This window comes from Lemur catta, chromosome 1 (assembly GCF_020740605.2).
Source record: "Lemur catta isolate mLemCat1 chromosome 1, mLemCat1.pri, whole genome shotgun sequence".
Taxonomy (NCBI): Eukaryota; Metazoa; Chordata; class Mammalia; order Primates; family Lemuridae; genus Lemur; species Lemur catta.
In genome coordinates this window covers 154295880-154314063 of record NC_059128.1, presented here as the reverse complement: position 1 = coordinate 154314063, position 18184 = coordinate 154295880, and positions in this window count along the sequence as shown.

Genomic DNA, 18184 nt, shown 5'->3' with positions numbered 1-18184 from the left:
TTTATTGTTTTAATTTGAACTGCATATGACACATGGGGACAGAAAGAGGCAACTTCAGCTCTTCCATGCTTAAGGCTTCTGAGGTCTTAATTCAATTCAAGGAAGAATTGTGTTTCCAGGACTGGGCTTCAAAGACAGATCAAAATAGTGTTGTCAACTAACTGTGGCTACTTCTCTTAGTGGATTTCTCTTCCTGAAACACCAGCTGTCTTTCTAGATTTTTTCATAATTCTTCTGCTTTCCAATAGACTACTTTAGTATAATTCCCAAACCCACCATTTTCTGCTATTTTAGGTAAATTCCTTAATCTTGCTCTGCCTCCTGTTTTCATCTATAAATTGGGCATAGTACTATCTACTCAGGAGAGAATGCACATAAAGTGCTTAGAACAGAATCTGGCACATATTCAAGCATTCAGAAAATGTTAGTTATTTTAAATGCCTGTTTAAATTCCAAATATACTTTCTTTAAAGAATATTTAATAAAAACTGGAAAAGGACACGTAGGAGTGACATCTTTTCCACTTAGAAGGAATTAGTTTTTTTCTAGCAATTTTAGATTTTTGAAATTAAACATTGCATCATGTCCTAATTTGTATAAAATGGTCTTTTATAATCACTATTCTATCCATAAAAATAGCAAACACTTCTTGAAAGTATTGTAGTCCAGAAGGAAAGGAAATGAAGAAACTAATATGCCAGGTTCTATGCTATACCAACACTATCTACTTAAAACATTAGAATAGTCCTTGTATACAGTAGGTATTATTCCCATTTCACAAACGAGAAAACTAAGGCTTAGAATAACTTTTTAGTTTGTCCAAGACACATAGCTAGTGAATGGCCTAGCCATGAACCCAAAGGTGGTCCCGGTTTCCTTTGGTTTTATCAGTGATTTTCAATCAGGGCGATTTTGTCCTCCAGGGCATATCTGGCAATGTGAGGTTGAAGAGGTGGGGCAGGCATACTACCGACAGCTATTGGGCAGAGGCCAGGATTTCTGCTAAATACCCTACAATACACACGAAAGCTCCAAATTATCTAGCCCAAAATGTGAATAGTGCTGAGGGTGAGAACCCTGAGCTGTATCACGCTGCTTCAGAGAATTTTTTTAAAAGAAAATAAATGAAAAGAAAATACACTCAAATAAGATTTCTGAAGGACTTGCTGAAATGATTTCAGCTGATCATTATTCAAAGTTGCTGGGCAAATAGACTCTTTTTTTTTTTAATCTTTAAGTTTGATGTTTTAACATCTGTTCTTAACCTTGTCCACTGTTCTCTGAGGCTTGTTAATATGGCTGTTTGTAAAATGCTTGAAGCATTTCAAGGAGAGAAGAAGATATTATTTGGCATTGCAAATACTATGTGGACATTGCCCTATATTAGCAGAATTCCCTCAGAAGAAACTCAGGATGCCAGACATGATTCTCAAGGCCACCGTGAATAATGCTTTGCCAAGCAGTGATACTTAGAATGCTTTGGGGTATTTTTTTCCAACTAATTGTATCTGTGATTCATGTCTCTTTGGCACTTTGGCAGACATGAGGCAAATGCTGTTGGTGCCTCATCCAAATCCCCTTCACAGATCGGGGCACCTCTCCCCTCACAGCTGTCGTGAGTGTTGGTTGCTAAGGCTGCATAGCTGCCCCTTTCTTGAAGAATTGTCCTCCATGGAAGGGGAGCTCCTCACCAGGCAGGTTAAGCCCCATCCTACTGAGGGGCCAAAGGCCAAGTACTCACTAAGGGGTACGAAAGGGTGGTCCCCTTGCTTTTAGGAGGACCAATTCTGCAGTACACTTTCTAGTCCAGAGCTCCCCATAAGATCAGGCTGAAGCTAGACTCCAGTTAAGACTACATCTTTGTTTAGATTTCTTCCCTGGCCCTACTCTGTTTCCTACACTCCCCTTCTCCTAACATCAGGATCCCCTAATGAAACATCAAAAATACCCACTGCAGGCTCTGGGTTTATGGAACCTGATCCAAAATGCACAGAGTCCACAAATACAAATGCTGACGACTATTTCAGATGCTTCTTTCTCTGTAACAGCATTCTCCTCACTCTGCCACGTGTCTTTTCTTTAGCCAGGAGGCTAACAGAGACACATGGGGACAGTCAGAGCTCAAAAGAGTTTGGTCAGAGATGACAACACACTCTCCTTGCTAATCATGGGACTCTTGGGAGCCTGTCTCTCCAAACTCAAACTTTTCTCTGAGAGAAGTTTGTCTCCTTGGCCTGAAACCAGACCCCAAGGCAATTGCAATTTTGTCAGACACTCAGCTCTCATCAAAGTTAATGGGGAGGAATTTTCCTTACTTCACCATTCCTGTTGAATTTACATATTTGATATTGTCAGCACAAAATAGTCCATGAAATTTTGTACCCCTTAATAAGGCTATTAATTATATCTTATGTGAATAGACCTGATTAAATGTTTCCTTTTCTGTCCATGATACCTGAAGTATTTGAGAAACATTTTGACCTGTTTGTAATATTTAGTCTACAAAGACAGACATAGTCTCTAAATAATTAAAAATCACAATTACGACTGTTTCTTAAGTATAATTTTGCAAGCAATCCTTGGTGGATGTGTGATTTTTTTTTTTTTTTTTTTTTGGTAATGTTAGGCTTTTAAAATATACAGACATCAGGTTAAAAAGAAATTTATGGCCGGGCACAGTAGCTCACGCCTGTAATCCTAGCACTCTGGGAGGCTGAGGCGGGTGGATTGCTCGAGGTCAGGAGTTTGAGACCAGCCTGAGCAAGAGCGAGACCCCGTCTCCACTAAAAAATAGAAACAAATTATCTGGCCAACTAAAAAATACATATAGAAAAAAAAATTAGCCGGGCATGGTGGCGCATGCCTGGGTCCCAGCTACTCGGGAGGCTGAGGCAGTAGGATCCCTTAAGCCCAGGAGATTGAGGTTGATGTGAGCGAAGCTGACGCCACGGCACTCTAGCCTGGGCAACAGAGCAAGACATTGTCTCAAAAAAAAAAAAAAAAAAGAAAGAAAGAAAGAAAGAAATTTATGATTTTTCTGTCTACTCTGAGTGCACACACACATTTCCAGAGGTCTAAGTGAAGACATATATTCATTCGTTCATTTCTCGCATGTTGGTCTAGGAACTTATTTATGCTAAGCACTGAAGAGACAAAGATGGGCAAACAAACAAAGCCTCTTTGGAGCTCCCTTTCTAATACAGAGACAGGTAATAAACAGAATACACTAACAGAATAATATCAGATATTGATAAATGAAATGAAACATTTAGCAGACTAACCCCTCACTTTGATGAAGAGTATGATAATTTAGTTAAGACTGTGAAATAATGTTTTTATAATGGGTTGACAATTTAGGTGACACCTGAATGAAGTGAGAGGATGAGACATATGGATATTTAGGGAGGATCAACTTGAGAATGAAACATGATTGGCAGGTTCAAGGCACACTAGGAGGGTAGATGGCTGGGCACCGAGAGCAAGATGAAGGTAGGGTAGGCAATGAACTACTGCACCCCACCAGAGGTACTAAGCAGCTGGGGCAAGTCAGTTCCTCATGACCTCTCTCACTGCAGGACAATTAGCTTCCTTTGCCCCAGGCACTAAAATGCCAGCACCACCCCACTTATTGTAACAGCAAAAAATATATCCTACACATTTTTCATACACAGTGTGATATATTGCTAGTCCCAGTGGAGGACTAAGTCTTCCAGCAAGGAAGTGACACGATCAGGTTTACATTGTTAAGGTCATTGCAGATGCTGAGTAGAAAACAGGCTGAATGGGTACAGGGTTGAAGACAACAAACCGGTTAGTATGCTAGTGCAGTGGTCCATGCTAAAGATGATGATGGCCAGAGATAGTTATCAGTGAAAGGGGTGACAAGCAGCTGGTTTGGGGACATGGTTTGAAAGTGGAGCTGGCAGGATACGCTGACAGTGGAAACGAAGTGTGAATGAAAGAGAAGAATCAGAGAAAACTCTAAGGCTTGCTATTGTTATTATTGTTCTTAATTTTACTTATAAGCAAGTGTTAGAAATAATGTAGACAGTTATCTTATCCTCTTCTGGTCATCTTTGCATTTATTTTCTCATGTATATCTCTGTATGTATGTGTGTGTGCATGTGTGCATGCCTTTACATGTGAAAGTGACTTTCAGATGAATTTCTCAGTCTTGGCATGACTTTGTTAAAGAGCTGTTCTGTGTGTCATAGGATGTTTAGCACCATCGCTGGCCTGTACCCACTAGATGCAATTAGTACCTTCCTCCTTATTGTGACAACAAAAAATATCTCCACACATTGCCCAGTGTCCCCTGAGGGGAAAAATTGCCACCAGTTGAGAGTCACTTCTCTAAGCAAAAGTGACAATGAGTCTGTGGCCCTGGGTGTGCCTCCAATTTTGTGACCTTGGGCAAGCCACTGAACCTATTGGGGCTCTATTGCTTCCTGTGTGTTTATCATAAATATGAGTAAGACAGCAGTTAACCCAAGTTGGAAACTATATAAATTTCTTAATCAAGTCCTTCCTTCTGGGGAATTAACTTCCACTGAATTTCAAATAAAAAGTGTGTCAAAACTATCTTATTAATATAAACATAAAATTAGTTTTTCTTCTGGAAGCAAAAAAATGCCCCCACCAATTAAAGAGTCAATTTTCTCAATCTAGACCATAACTTGAACAGGCAAATATGCTGATAGGTATTCTCAGATTCTGAAATAGCTTCTGTAATTTCTCTATTTTCAAAGGACATTTGAGGACTTATCACCATAGTTCTCTATGTCTGTTTGTGTGTGTGCGAGTGTGTGTGTGTTTTGTGGTCCTTATATAGAAATTCAGTCCAATATGTTTAGCTTTGGGTTGACAATACTGAATTATTGTAGGCACTGCTGAGGATCATTTTGCTATATCACATCTGTTCCTTTGCCCAATGAGAGCTGTCCATAAACAGATAAAATTGTCATAACAGACAGATGTAGTAGCAATCTCTTCTAAATTATCTCACAAAACTCCAAGGAATTTTTTTGAAACTACTTAGTCTAAGCAATTGTATGATTTTTCTCATCCACTCCAAAATGTGAGGTTGAGGAGAGATCATACTCAAAATGATGGTTATTTGAATACACTGAGGCTGACAGAGGTTCACCTTCAACCTCAAATCAAAATGAAGTTGGGACCATAGCTTAGATCTTTTCTTCTTATATCTCAAGCTTTGCTCACTATACCTGCAATGCCTACTGCTTTTCCAGCTATTGAGGAAGCAGGCCAGCCCACAGATTTATGGGATGGGCTGTCAATGTGTATTTACAAAATTATGAATAAAACAGAAAGTCAAATGACATTGCTACATATTTGTGCACATGTTGTAGGATGGCTAAAAGCTATTCTCTGTGTGTGCCCTCTCTCTGAGTGACTTATTTGTAGAGTTTCTACTTTATGAAATTTATAGATGCTTTTTATTAAATGAAAAAGATAAATCAATTTTCTATATTTATCCTTGCATTCTAGCTTCTCTAAGCTCGATCACTGCCAGATCCTTTTAAGGAAAGCAGAGTAAGCTAAAATGTGCCTGCCCCTTTTTGGCTTTTCCCGGAATTCTAGGAGGCCAGGGATCTCCTTCCTGACTTTATTCATGGTCAATGTTTGATGTTGAATGGTGGATTGATTTGTGGCATTGACTACTTTAAATTAAGCATCTGTGTGTATAGAGTATTCCCAGAGGGCTGGATCTGATGAATTTGACAGGGATAACCTTGAGATAACTTTGATTATTCCAGTGACAATCAGGCCAATAAACTATAGGAAGGTGGCAGTGGTGTGGTTCACTATAAAGAAGACCCAAGATTTATTGAGCATCTTGACTCTGAAGAGCTCTGCGAAACAGGGTCTATAGAGAAAAGATGGTGCATAAGAAAACAGCATACATTTATAGCCTAAGGCAGATCATCAGCATACCTTAGAATCCATTGTACCTAATTGTTGGAGGTTCTAAAATTTTCATTGGCCAGAGGACTTGCAAATAAATGATTACTGCTTTTATTTTTCATTCAACAAATAGTGGAATGCCTACTTTTCACAGAGTTTAATGCTAGGCAGGAAGGGGAATACAAAAGTGAATAGGACATAGAGCCTACCCTTGGAGAATTTATATAGTTGCATGGGTCAGATGGTCATGGATAGTCCAGCTCTACTACACATACATGACAAAATAAAATGCATTTTGTGATGGAGGGTGGTCAAATATTGTAGAATAACAAAAGAAAATACAATTAAATCTAGCTATAAAAGGAACTGTGTGTATAGAGAGTGTACTAATTAGGATGCCTCCAACTACAAGCAACAGAATACCCAATTAAAAGTGGCTTAATTTTTGTGAGTGGCAATAGATATGGATCCTGTTTTATTCTTCTGTATGTGGTTATCCAGTTTTCCCAGAACCATTTATTGAATAGGGATTCTTTTCCCGAGTGAATGTTGTTGTCTGCTTCATCAAAAATCAGTTGGCTGTATGTGGATGGTTTTATAGCTGAGTTTTCTGTTCTGTTCCATTGGTCTATGCCTCTCTATTTTTGTGTCAATACCATCCTGTTTTGGTTACTATAGCCTTGTAATATAGGTATATTAATATACCTTCCCCATCTTCTCATTACTTTCATCCTTTTGCCAAATATAGTTCATAGACTGTTTACTGTTTCCCTTCTGCCCCTCAAGCCCCAAATATGATAGCTTTAGTGAAAATCACAAGCATGCTGATCGACATATTTTAGGCACTTAATAAATGTTCTTTCCACTCTCATCCTTAGGTAATTATTGAACACCCCTTATCTGGTTTGGTGCTAAGGAGATGAAGATCCAACAACATATGGTCTCAGCCTTTAGATGATCAATGCTAGTTTGATTATTGCCATATTGGAAGTATCTAGATATAGTATCAAAAATGGGGAGGAAATAGCCCTTAGGTTTGCCTGGAGACTTAGGAAAAGCAACTCAAGATGGTGTTGGTGAGAAACACCTAAAAGGTAAGAGGCTATATCAGATGCCAGGCAGCATTCCAGTGAAAGGCATAAGAATGTGCTAAATTTGGGGGAACTGTGAGCACCTAAACTTGGCTTGACCGTAGAAGGGAGAGTGACAGGGAATGAAGCTAGTGAAATAGGCAGACAGAAGATTGTAATGAGATTTGTGGGCTGTGTAATGAAGCTAAAATTTTATCATGAACGATGGCAAAATTTTGAGCAAGGCAGTCACAGTCATGTTTAGAGGCTAGAAGTATCACTCCAACTGCTCTGCAGAGAATGGAAGGGAGGGTGACAGGAGAGTTAAGGATGGAGAGATCTTTCAGGAAGGTGTTGCAGTACTCAGGTGAGAAATATAATGTCTGAATCAATACTGCAGTGGGTCAGGAAAGAGGGTAATTGTGTGGTATAGATCATTGGAGAGATATTTAGGAGGTAAACTTGGTTTTCTTTGGTGGTGCAAATGGAAGATAAATGTGACTATGATCTAGGGGTGAATACATGGTATGTGAAGAGAAGAATATAACATCCAGGTGCTTTCATTTTGGAAAGATCCTTCTTTGCTGCAATTGTTGCATGGCTCCTTGTTTACAAAGTTGTAAACCAGACAGACGCAACAACCTGTAAACATAATACAATCTTCATTCCTAGTAAAACTCTAGTGAGTGTCTCTCTCCATTTAACTCTTAAGGACCTGGTACCACGGCTCATAGAAGCAGGGCATTGGCCACGTGTAAATATTGCGCTTTTTCTCTAGGGGATGATCTCTATTTTTATTGAACAACTGTCTGTAGGCCACGCAACATTGCCAACAACACACTGAAAATAGAATGAAGGTAATTACCTCAGCAAAGATTAACACAGAAAGTAAAATTGCACTTATGTAATACTCATCTTTCAGGCACTGATACCAGCCTTCAGTCGGTTTCACTGTATCTGTATCAGCGTCATAACAGAAAAGTACAATCCGTGCCCACGTTGGGGGGATCTACCCTCTATACCACTCCATCTTCCTGTGTTCTCTAAACCGTTCCTCACAGCAGACATCAGAACACTGAGCTGCTCCCAGGGATGATTTCCCAGCAAAATGCTGCAAATAGATGAGAGATAATATTAGCTAACAACACATCAGCACTCCTCTGATGTTTGGCAACTACTTGTCAGTAAACTTCAGGAAAATGCTTGCGTTTCAGAGAATGGCAGGCCTGAGAGGAACTTCAGAGATGATTCAGGCCAATCCCCTCATTTTACAGAAGAAAACACTGAAGCCTGCGAGGATTAGATGACTTGTCTGTCCTTTCCTTTGTCCTTAGGCTTAGAAAAAGGACTGAAACCCCAGCCTCTATTCTGAGCAGGGGCATTTCCCCTACACTCTTGGCTTCTTACAATAAAATAGGGACAATAGGGAAAGCTTACTTGTCAAATCCTTGAAACACCCCCAGTGGGTGGAGAAAACTTAGACACAAAAGAAGAAAATCAACCCCATAATTAGATACAGAACTGACTCCAGACCAACTAACAGAAATATTGTGCTGGCTTTCATGAGTGATACAGAAGGAGGAAAGGAAAGCCTGCATCAGCAACTGGAGGCTTACATGTGGGTCTGATGGAATGTTACCATTTTCATAAAACACAATAACAAAAATAGCTATGCTGGTATGCAAAAGAAACAAGAGCAAATAATTGCTGAGGAGGGCCACTTTGACATCAATTGTTGATGTCACCCTGCTTTTCTTTTTCTATTTTGCAAATCTCTGTCATTGCAAACTAAGCTTGCTTATTATAGCTATTAAATTATAGTAATAAGAATATTAATCCCACTGCTGGAACTCTGGCTGAACCTTGTCAGGCCAAATCTTACATCTCTAAAGTAACAGGAAGACATGGAGGATAATGGAGATCTTAGAAAGAAATGGGATACCCCAGACACAGGCACACTAGTGTCCTATGCCCCTGGGTCCCTATTTTAGCTGCTTGGGGCAGGAAGAGAGAGAGAGAGAGAGAGAGAGAGGGAGGGAGAATATTTGCTAGATACAGTGCTGTCATATACAGAATCTCAGTTGATTCTTAAAAGCACTTTGTGAGAAGTTCATTTTATATTTACAGAGAAGTTGCAAAGATAGTACAGAGTTCCCATGTATCTTTCACCCAGCTTCCCCAGATGTTAATATTTTGCATCACCACATGAACCTAACTTTATGAGCCTTATTGAAATATAATTCCCATACCATATAATTCACCTATTTAAAAGGTACATTTCAATAGTTTTTAGTGTAGTCACAGATATGGGCAACCATCGCGTCAATTTTAAAACATTTTCATCACCTCAAAAGGGAGCCTCACACCCTTTAGCTATCACCCTCTTTTCCCTCCTCCACCCACCCCACAGCCCTAAGCAACCAGTAATCTACTTTCTGTCTTTATAAATTTCCCTGTCCTGTATATTTCACCTGAATAGAATTATATAATACGTGTTTTTTGATTGGCCTCTTTCATTTACCATATTGTTAAAAAAGTCCATCCACACTGTAGCATGTATAAGAACTTCATTCCTTTTTATGACCAAATAATATTCCATTGTATGGCTATAACATATTTTACCTATCCATTTGTCAGTTGGTGGACATTCGAGTTGTTTCTACCTTCAGGCTATCATGAATCATGTGGACCTAATTTTGAGGGAGATCAAAACAAAATATAGAACTCAGAAATAAAAACATATAGCTACAAGCAAATATTTTGATAAAATAGACAAAAATATACACTGGGGAAAGGACACCCTACTCAATAAATGGTGCTAGGAAAATTGGATAGCCACATGCAGAAGAACAAAACTGGATCTCTGTCTGTTACCATATGCAAAAATTAACTCAAGATGGATTAAAGACTTAAACATAATACCTGAAATTATAAAAAATATAGAAGAAAACTGAGGAAAAACTTCCAGGCCAAAGCAAAGAATTTAGATTAAGATCCCAAAAGCAAATACAGCAACAACAAAAATAAATTAATGGGATTTAATTAAACTAAAAAGTTTCTGCACAACAAAGGAAATAATCAACAGAGTAAATGGACAACTTACAGAATGGGAGAAAATATTCACAAACTATACATCCCACAAAGAAATAATATCCAGAGTCCACAAAGAACTCAAACAAATCATCAAGAAAAAAACAACCCCATCAAAAAGTGGGCAGGGACATGAACAGAAGGTTTTCAAAAGAAGATAGACAAATGGCCAATAGGCATACAAAAAAAAAAAATCACTAGTCATCAGGGAAATGCAAATTAAAACCACAATGAGATACCACCTTACCCCTGTCAGAATGGCCATTACTAACAAATCAAAAAACAACAGGTGTTGATGTAGATGCAGTGATAAGAGAACACTTATACACTGTCGGTGGGATTGCAAATTAGTACAACCTCTATGGGAAACAATATGGAGATTCCTCAAAGAACTAAAAGTAGATCTACCATTTGATCTAGCAATCCCACTACTGGGTATCTATGAAAAGGAAAGAAGTCACTATATTAAAAAGAAACCTGCACCCAAATGTTTAGCACAACACAATTCACAATTACAAAGGTATGGAATTAATCTCAGTGCTCATCAGTTAATGAGTGTATAAAGAAAATGTGGCATATATACCATGGAGTGCTACTCAGTCACAAAAAGGAATGAAATAATGTCTTTTGGAGCAATTTGGATGGAAATGAAGATCATTATCACAAGTGAAACATCTCAGGAATAGAAAAACAAATGTCAAACGTTCTCATTCATAAGTGGGAGCTAAACAATGAGTATATATGGTCATAAAGTGGTATAATGGACATTGGAAAGTAAAAAACTAGGAGGGTGGGAGGGGTGTGTGCAATCAAAAATTACCTCTTGGGTGCAATGTACACTATTCTGGTGGAAGATACACTAAAAGCCCTGACTTCATCGTTATACAATTCATCCATGTAACAAAAAACACTTGTACCCCCTAAATCTATTGAAGTAATAATAATTTTAAAAGGTAGATAAATATTTACAGCAAAAAAACTCCTCCAAGATGTACTGCATTATTGATAAAGCTGATTGAAAAACGTGATTTTAGATGTGTAAGGACCTGGAGATGTCTTAATAAATTACTGGTGAATTCAGCTGACTTGTTCATCCAGTTACTAAGACCTTCCCCAGAGGGCAAGCCCTTAAACACATGGCAGAGGGCAGCCCAAACACGCAGGGGCTCGCTATCGCTGCTATGGACTTGCTATCTCCAAAAGAGAGGAATGTAATGGATAATGCCCAGTTTCTTCCTATAAACTCATCAATCAGGCAATTTGATCCTTTCCTTTAGGGACCAGGAGTGAATGGGCTAATGGGCCTTAGCTTGGGTTATCCCAGAAACAGACCTTTGAGATAAGGGTGTGAATTCAAGTAATCTATTTGGAAAGTTTTGGTAGAGGTTTAGGGAAGTGAGACAAGGATGAGAAGGAAGGCCAATAAAGGGTTCACTTTTGAACAAGTTAGTGGTGTGGGTAATTAGTGCTCATTCATACTGAGGATCTCTGGGAGACAGTACAGATCATGCTTTAAGTCATAACAACAGAGGGGTAATATGTGGGATATGTATCCATTAATCATTGAGGATGGAGCAATAAGTACCTTGGCACTTCCAGGTTACTCCTCAAAAGACCAGGCATAGAGAAGCAGGTGCTTGCAGGTGGATCCTGTGAGGTTGAGAACGGTGATACCAAGGGGACATGGTGGACCACTAACAACTACAAGGGATTAAGGCAGAGCTGGGGAACCTGCAGCCTTAAGGCCACATGTGGCCTTCTAGGTCCTTAAGTGTGGCCTTTTGACTGAATGCAAATTTTACAGAACAAATCTTTTTATTTTTATGAATACATTTTGTTCATCTTTTATATTTTCATTTTATTTTTAAAATGAATGTGTTTAAAATACAAAGGAATGAAATGTTTCAATGAAATAATCCTCCCAGATTGGCCAGCACAATTAGAACATTAGTAAGCCATAAGGGCTAAATTGATGGCTGCTATGCTCATGATTTAGTTCTAACTTCCCCCGCCTGACTGGTGCCACTACCCCACCAACTGCCTCTTTCAAGTAGAACCATAACTGATTGGCAGCTTGAATTAGCATACAATTTAACAAAACAACTTCACACAATACTTCAAAAGGAAAATATATATTATTCGATTGCTTTCATGAATCAACTGATTCTACTGATTTGGTGCAGGTTTTATACTTCATTCAGGTCAAAACAGAAGATTTTCTCTGCTACAAAGAATTACTCACCTAGGGTACTCTTGTGAACAGAACATGGGGAATAGATATCTTCAACAAATTTCAAAACAAATGCCATGAAGTTGGACTGAATTTGGTAAATTTAGTGAGTGTGTGTACAGATGGTGCACCTTGTATGTCGAGAAAACATTAAAGGTTTATTGCACAGATAAAAAGTATTAAAAGATCCAGACGCTCTCATTTCTTTTCATTGTATCTTGTATCAGCAAAATCTCTGTGCTAAAGCTACTATTTTAAGTGACACTTTGTAACAAGTTGTAAGTATTGTTAACTATATTTGTGCAAATTCAACATGGCATTCTCAGTTTCGGAACATGCTAAAGTTGAACAATGAGGTATTCAGCATGGATTTGCCATATATTAATAGTTCTAACATGCATTGGCTATTTCAGGGACAGATGTTGGCCAAAATTTTATCTCTGTGAGAACAGATAGTTAAAGTTTTTGAAAAATATAATTAGCAATGTGAATTATTGAAAGAAGATTCCTATAGGAATGCAGCATTTCTGTGTGATATCATGTCAAATCAAAATGACTTGAATATTTCTTTTTAAGATAAAACTAAATCTATATCTGATATGTGGGTAAAATCCAAGCATTTCAAAGAAAGCTATCTTTTTTTCAACACTTCTTTAAAAGGAAATTTCAGATGAACATTTTCCCCAGTTAGCAAAAGTCATTAATGAGCAGGATGATATATATGAATCATGTGAAGAATATGCAGCTGTTATAGACCTATTAATTGGAGAATACAATGAAAGGTTCACTGATTTTGAGAATTATGACATCACACTCAAATTAGCATTTCAGCCCCACCTAGCCGGTATCACTAAGGCACCTGAAGAACTATAGATGGAATTGATTGTGCTCTCAGTAGATGACATATTTAAAGTGATTGTTTGATGCTAAGAAAGATCCAACTGAAATATGGAAAAATGCAGAATACCCATGCCTTTGGCAACATGCCTGAAAAATGCTTTCTTGTTTTTCAACCACTTATTGCTGTGAATCTATATTCTCCTACCTAACCCAAATCAAGATACTCTTAAGGTCATAAATGACTAATACCCATCTAGAGGATCAACAAACCATGGACCTCCATGCTGCAACCAAATATTCAAATGCTTTACAACAAAAAGCAGACAAAATGAAGTCATTAAAAAGTTAGTTAACTTTAAAATTAATAAACTTGGTTGGTATTTGGTGTTGTGCGGCTCACATGTTTACACACTCAGTGGCCTCATTTCCCCCAAGGGAATCACTTTTTAAGTGATCCTTATAGTGGTGTTTTAAGGTTACTTTATCACAAAGCTCCTTGGTTTTTGACTTCTGCACTTAATTTTTTTTAACATCATGATGATAGTACATTTTTCTCTATGGCTTCTAGCTAAGGGCTTTCAATCCACCAGTAAATGAGATCAAATGTTATTAAATGTTGCTGTTGCCGTTCTTCTGCAAATACTGAATTTTTCCTGTCGTTTAGCACTGTACTGCTTCTGTCTGTCTGTCTTAATGCTGGCATTAAGATCATGAGCCCTTTTCCTCCAATATTGCAGCCTTTGAAAACTTATTAAGTTATTGATGCAGTTTGATATTTTTTCATAATCTATATTTAAACAAAATTACATCATTGCATCATCTTTTCTAAATTCATCTCCGTTAAAACTTGCCTTAAGCTACCAGATTGCTTTTGCCACCATTAGCCATACTGTATGTTTATATGAGTTTGTATGTTTAATTTACTTTCACAATAAACTTCAGTGTAGTGAAAAAAAGTTTTAAGTTTTTGAAATTAAGTACATGGTAGATTTTTACAAAAGGATGTACATTTTTAAGTATATCTAATTGAAGTTTCTTGAATGTGGCTTTATTTTATTACAGCTAAATTAAATGTGGCCTTCCAATATGAAAAGGTTCCCCACCCCTGGGTTAAGGTGTTATGAAGTCTCCTCATGGAAAGGCAAGAGGGAAAAGAGTAGAGCTTCCATCCTGATAATGAGATTTCACATGGAAACACATAGACTTCTACCTACTTGACTATAAAATGGGGATGGATTCTGTGTTCACTAAACCCTTGATATTTAAAACTGGAATTGTATATGAAGTAAAATACCCATCCAATTCTACCCTTTTTCAGTAACTTGCCCCAGAAGAGATATCTGTCCTAAAGAGAAGTAGCTACTATGTGATTGTAGAATGATGGAAAGAACACACATGTTGGAGACAGATGATCCTGGGTTCAAGCCCTGGCCCTAACATATAGAACCTGTGTTCCCTTGAGAAAATTGTATAATCTATGAGAAAAGTCCTCTCTCAATCCAAGTTCCCCACCCCCCACCCACACACACACCCCAAGGTCTGGTAAGACACTAAATGAAATTTGGCAACACTTTCGCACAATGGCTAGTTTACAGCATGAGTTAAAGACATGATACTTTTTCATATTTTTACTGGGGATAAGGAAGAGATACAACAAAGAAATACATTAACTCATTCAACAAATATTTATTAAGCTCATACTATATGTAGAATTCTAGTTGCTAGAGTATAGTGGCAAAGGATCCAAATGCATTTACACTTAAAGTCCTATTTTTATTGTCTGGAAAAATAGAATTTGGTTTATATTGTTTGCTGGGCTCTTAACTTAGAAAAATGTAAGCCTCATATCAGAGCATCCCCAAATGCTCTCTCTCCAACTTATAATCAAACATTTTCTGAGAGTCATTTCTCAAATCTTTCTTCAATGTTCCATTAGTTGGAATTGTTTTGTTCCCAAATGCCAGAAATCAAATTTGAACTACTTTAAAAGGCAAATTTATTGAAACAAGAGGATGGATAAAACGCTGTGGGAAAAGCTATGGCTGGACCTTTAAAGAGCTTCATCCAGGGACACAGATACCACAGCGAATTGCTCTGTCTCTCACACCTGTCCCAGTGTGGCAGCTTTATCACTCACACTTTGGTGTGGCTTTCTCCACATGGCAGACAACATACCTACTCACGGCTCCTATGATTTACATCTTGTAGCTTTGGTTACCAGAGAGACTAACCCAACTCTCCCAGTTTTCTTCTACAAAATTCTCAGGGAAGAGACAGTTCTATCTTGGGACAGGGGTTCTCTATTAGATCATGCAGCTTTAGGAGACAGTAATTATATGGCTGGGGTACTCCCAGAATCCCATAGATACCCATACTACTGTTAAGACATAGAACACCCAGAAGGCTGATTCTTAGGTTATGATCACCTTTATGGCAAAAAGCACACATAAATAGCAGCTCTGAAAGCTGGAGAAATGAACAAACAATAGAGCTAGAGGAGGCCACATCTTATTCAGTCCACACAAGGTGTCTATTAGTAAAAATGAGCCAACAATACATTACTTTCTGCAAATTTGTTGAGTATATCCAAAACAAACACATTAAAAAGGGATTATTCACCATTTATGTGTCATGGAAGTAATAATAACGTCTTTATTGCACATATTAATGTTCTTGAAAGCTTCTAAGATATTGTGGAATTTCAAAACATTTGCCAGTTTCAGAGAATTAATTAGCTCCCCTGTGGAGTAGCTCACGAGCAATATTGCCATTTTGGAGAGGGAATGATTGAGTTAGAAAGGCAAGAGGTGTTGAATTATTCATCTTTTCAATAAATATGCATTAAGCACATACTTCATGCCTGGCTCTGTCCTGAGGGTTGTGGGGACATAAACTGATTGGGAAAAAGTCTGCTCTCAAGGAACTTAGAGTCTAGTAGGGGAGGCAGACTTGTCAACAGCTAGCCCTAATACAAATCTAAACAAGGCCTAGATAAGACGGATAAACATGAGAAGCCAGAGAAGTGATGAGATAGGACTAGGGAGAGTTAAATTATAGAGGCATTTAAAAACCATGAAAAGGAATTTGGCCTTCACTATATGAAGTCATCACTAAAATTTAAAAAATATATAGAAATTATTATGAATTCATTTAATTGACTAGTTCTCTAATTGTTGATGAAATTTTCTCAATAAATGGAAGAAAATTGATCCATTTGCCTAAATCGTTGACATGATTACCTAGTCTACTGTGCCTGGTGTGTTCTGGGTTAAAATTTATAATATGATATGAAGACTGGATAAATTTGTATAATTGACAAGGCTAAACTGTTCAGTTTTTCATTATCCAGGGAAGGTCTGATACTTCTTGATGCTATCTGTGAACCCAACCACCATGAGGTGAGGAAGTCTATGAGAACCTATGGAAAGACGCACACGGAGAGTCCCAGGTGGAGAGAAACTAAGGTCCTTGACTCTCAGGTGCTGTTGAATGTTCCACTAACAGCCAGCACAGCCTGTCAGGCATGTAAGTGAGCCATGTGGGAAATGCATCCTCCAGCTATGAGTCCAGGGGCCCCAGGCTGACACGGAATGGGGCAGAGGTGAGCCTTCCTCAGTGATGTCCAAATTCTAGATTCAGGCTAAATAAATGATTGCTATTATTTTAAGGAAGAAGTTTTAGGGTGGTTTGTCATTAAAAAATGGTTAACTGGAACACCTTCCACAAAGGATTCTAGATAATAATATCTTTATGCCTTGATCCCATTCAGCCATTAGACAGCAGGGTTTCAGGCAACTCAGCTATTCAGATTTCAGAAACTCAATTCCAGGACTCAGAGGAATTTCCATTTCTGTAAAGAGTTTAAAAGGGAGAATACAATTTAAAATTCAAGGAATTTCCTCTACATGCAAAATTTTCTGGAACGTATTGATTTTAAAATGATGTGCCCCTACTTCTAAAGAAAGTTAAACTGAAAATGCTAGTAAATCATTCCCCTTTATATTTCTGTAACATTTATAATATACGCAGACAACTTTTACAAAAGATGCATTTCTGACCCAGAGGAGCCACTACTGTAGATGTGAAGGTCATGGCCCTTCAACACTGGGCTTCCTTCTCTAGTTCACTAATCGAAAGTTATAAATATAACTTCCGATGCCTTTTCTCTCTCTCTCTCATCTTTTTTTCTTTTTGTATTTGCTGTCAAGACAAGGCAGGGGTAGCAACCAATCAGCTCTTTATATTAAACAGCATATTTTGCTGAGCTGGACTTGACTCCTGGTTGCTACAAAACAAATCTAAGTTTATATCAGAGGTGACAAACTCCATGCCCTGTCATTTATCCTTTTTATAGAATGGGTGACACCAACAGCCAGCAAGTCATGTTGATGACTTGTTGATGAATCAACTAAAGCAGAGAACATCCAAGTCTAGAGGTTTCCCATGTCAATAGTTTGAAATATTTTCTTATTTTCATTAAAAGACAACTAAGTTAAAAACAAATTCCACTGCTTTTTACTATATGATTTTTACTTCATGATTACTAAATGAAAGTTTTTTAAAGACGTCAAAAATCCCAACAGCAATAACTGCTGGAGTATGTATTACTATACATATGAGTCTATGTTTTTTTTACTAGAAAATACATTATACCTTAAACTCCCTTTTATACATTTAATAATTGCCAAAGAAAACTATATTGAGATTTTACTATGTACTAAGCACTGTGCTAAGTGCTTCATAAATGCTATTTTACTTAATATCCAAACACATTATCAGATAAATAACATCAATTGATGTATTGAAGGCTCAGGTCCAAGGTCACATAGCCAGCAAGAAGAAATGCCTGGTTTCAAACCTAGATTTGTCAATTCTAGATTTTAATTTTTACTGTTTTATATCTCACCTTGTACATCTGAAATTTTCAATTAAAATTTAACTATGATTCATAACAATATTCACCTATTCACCTACAACAGTTCAATGTCTAATATTCCATTGTATAGATTTATAATATATTTCACTATTC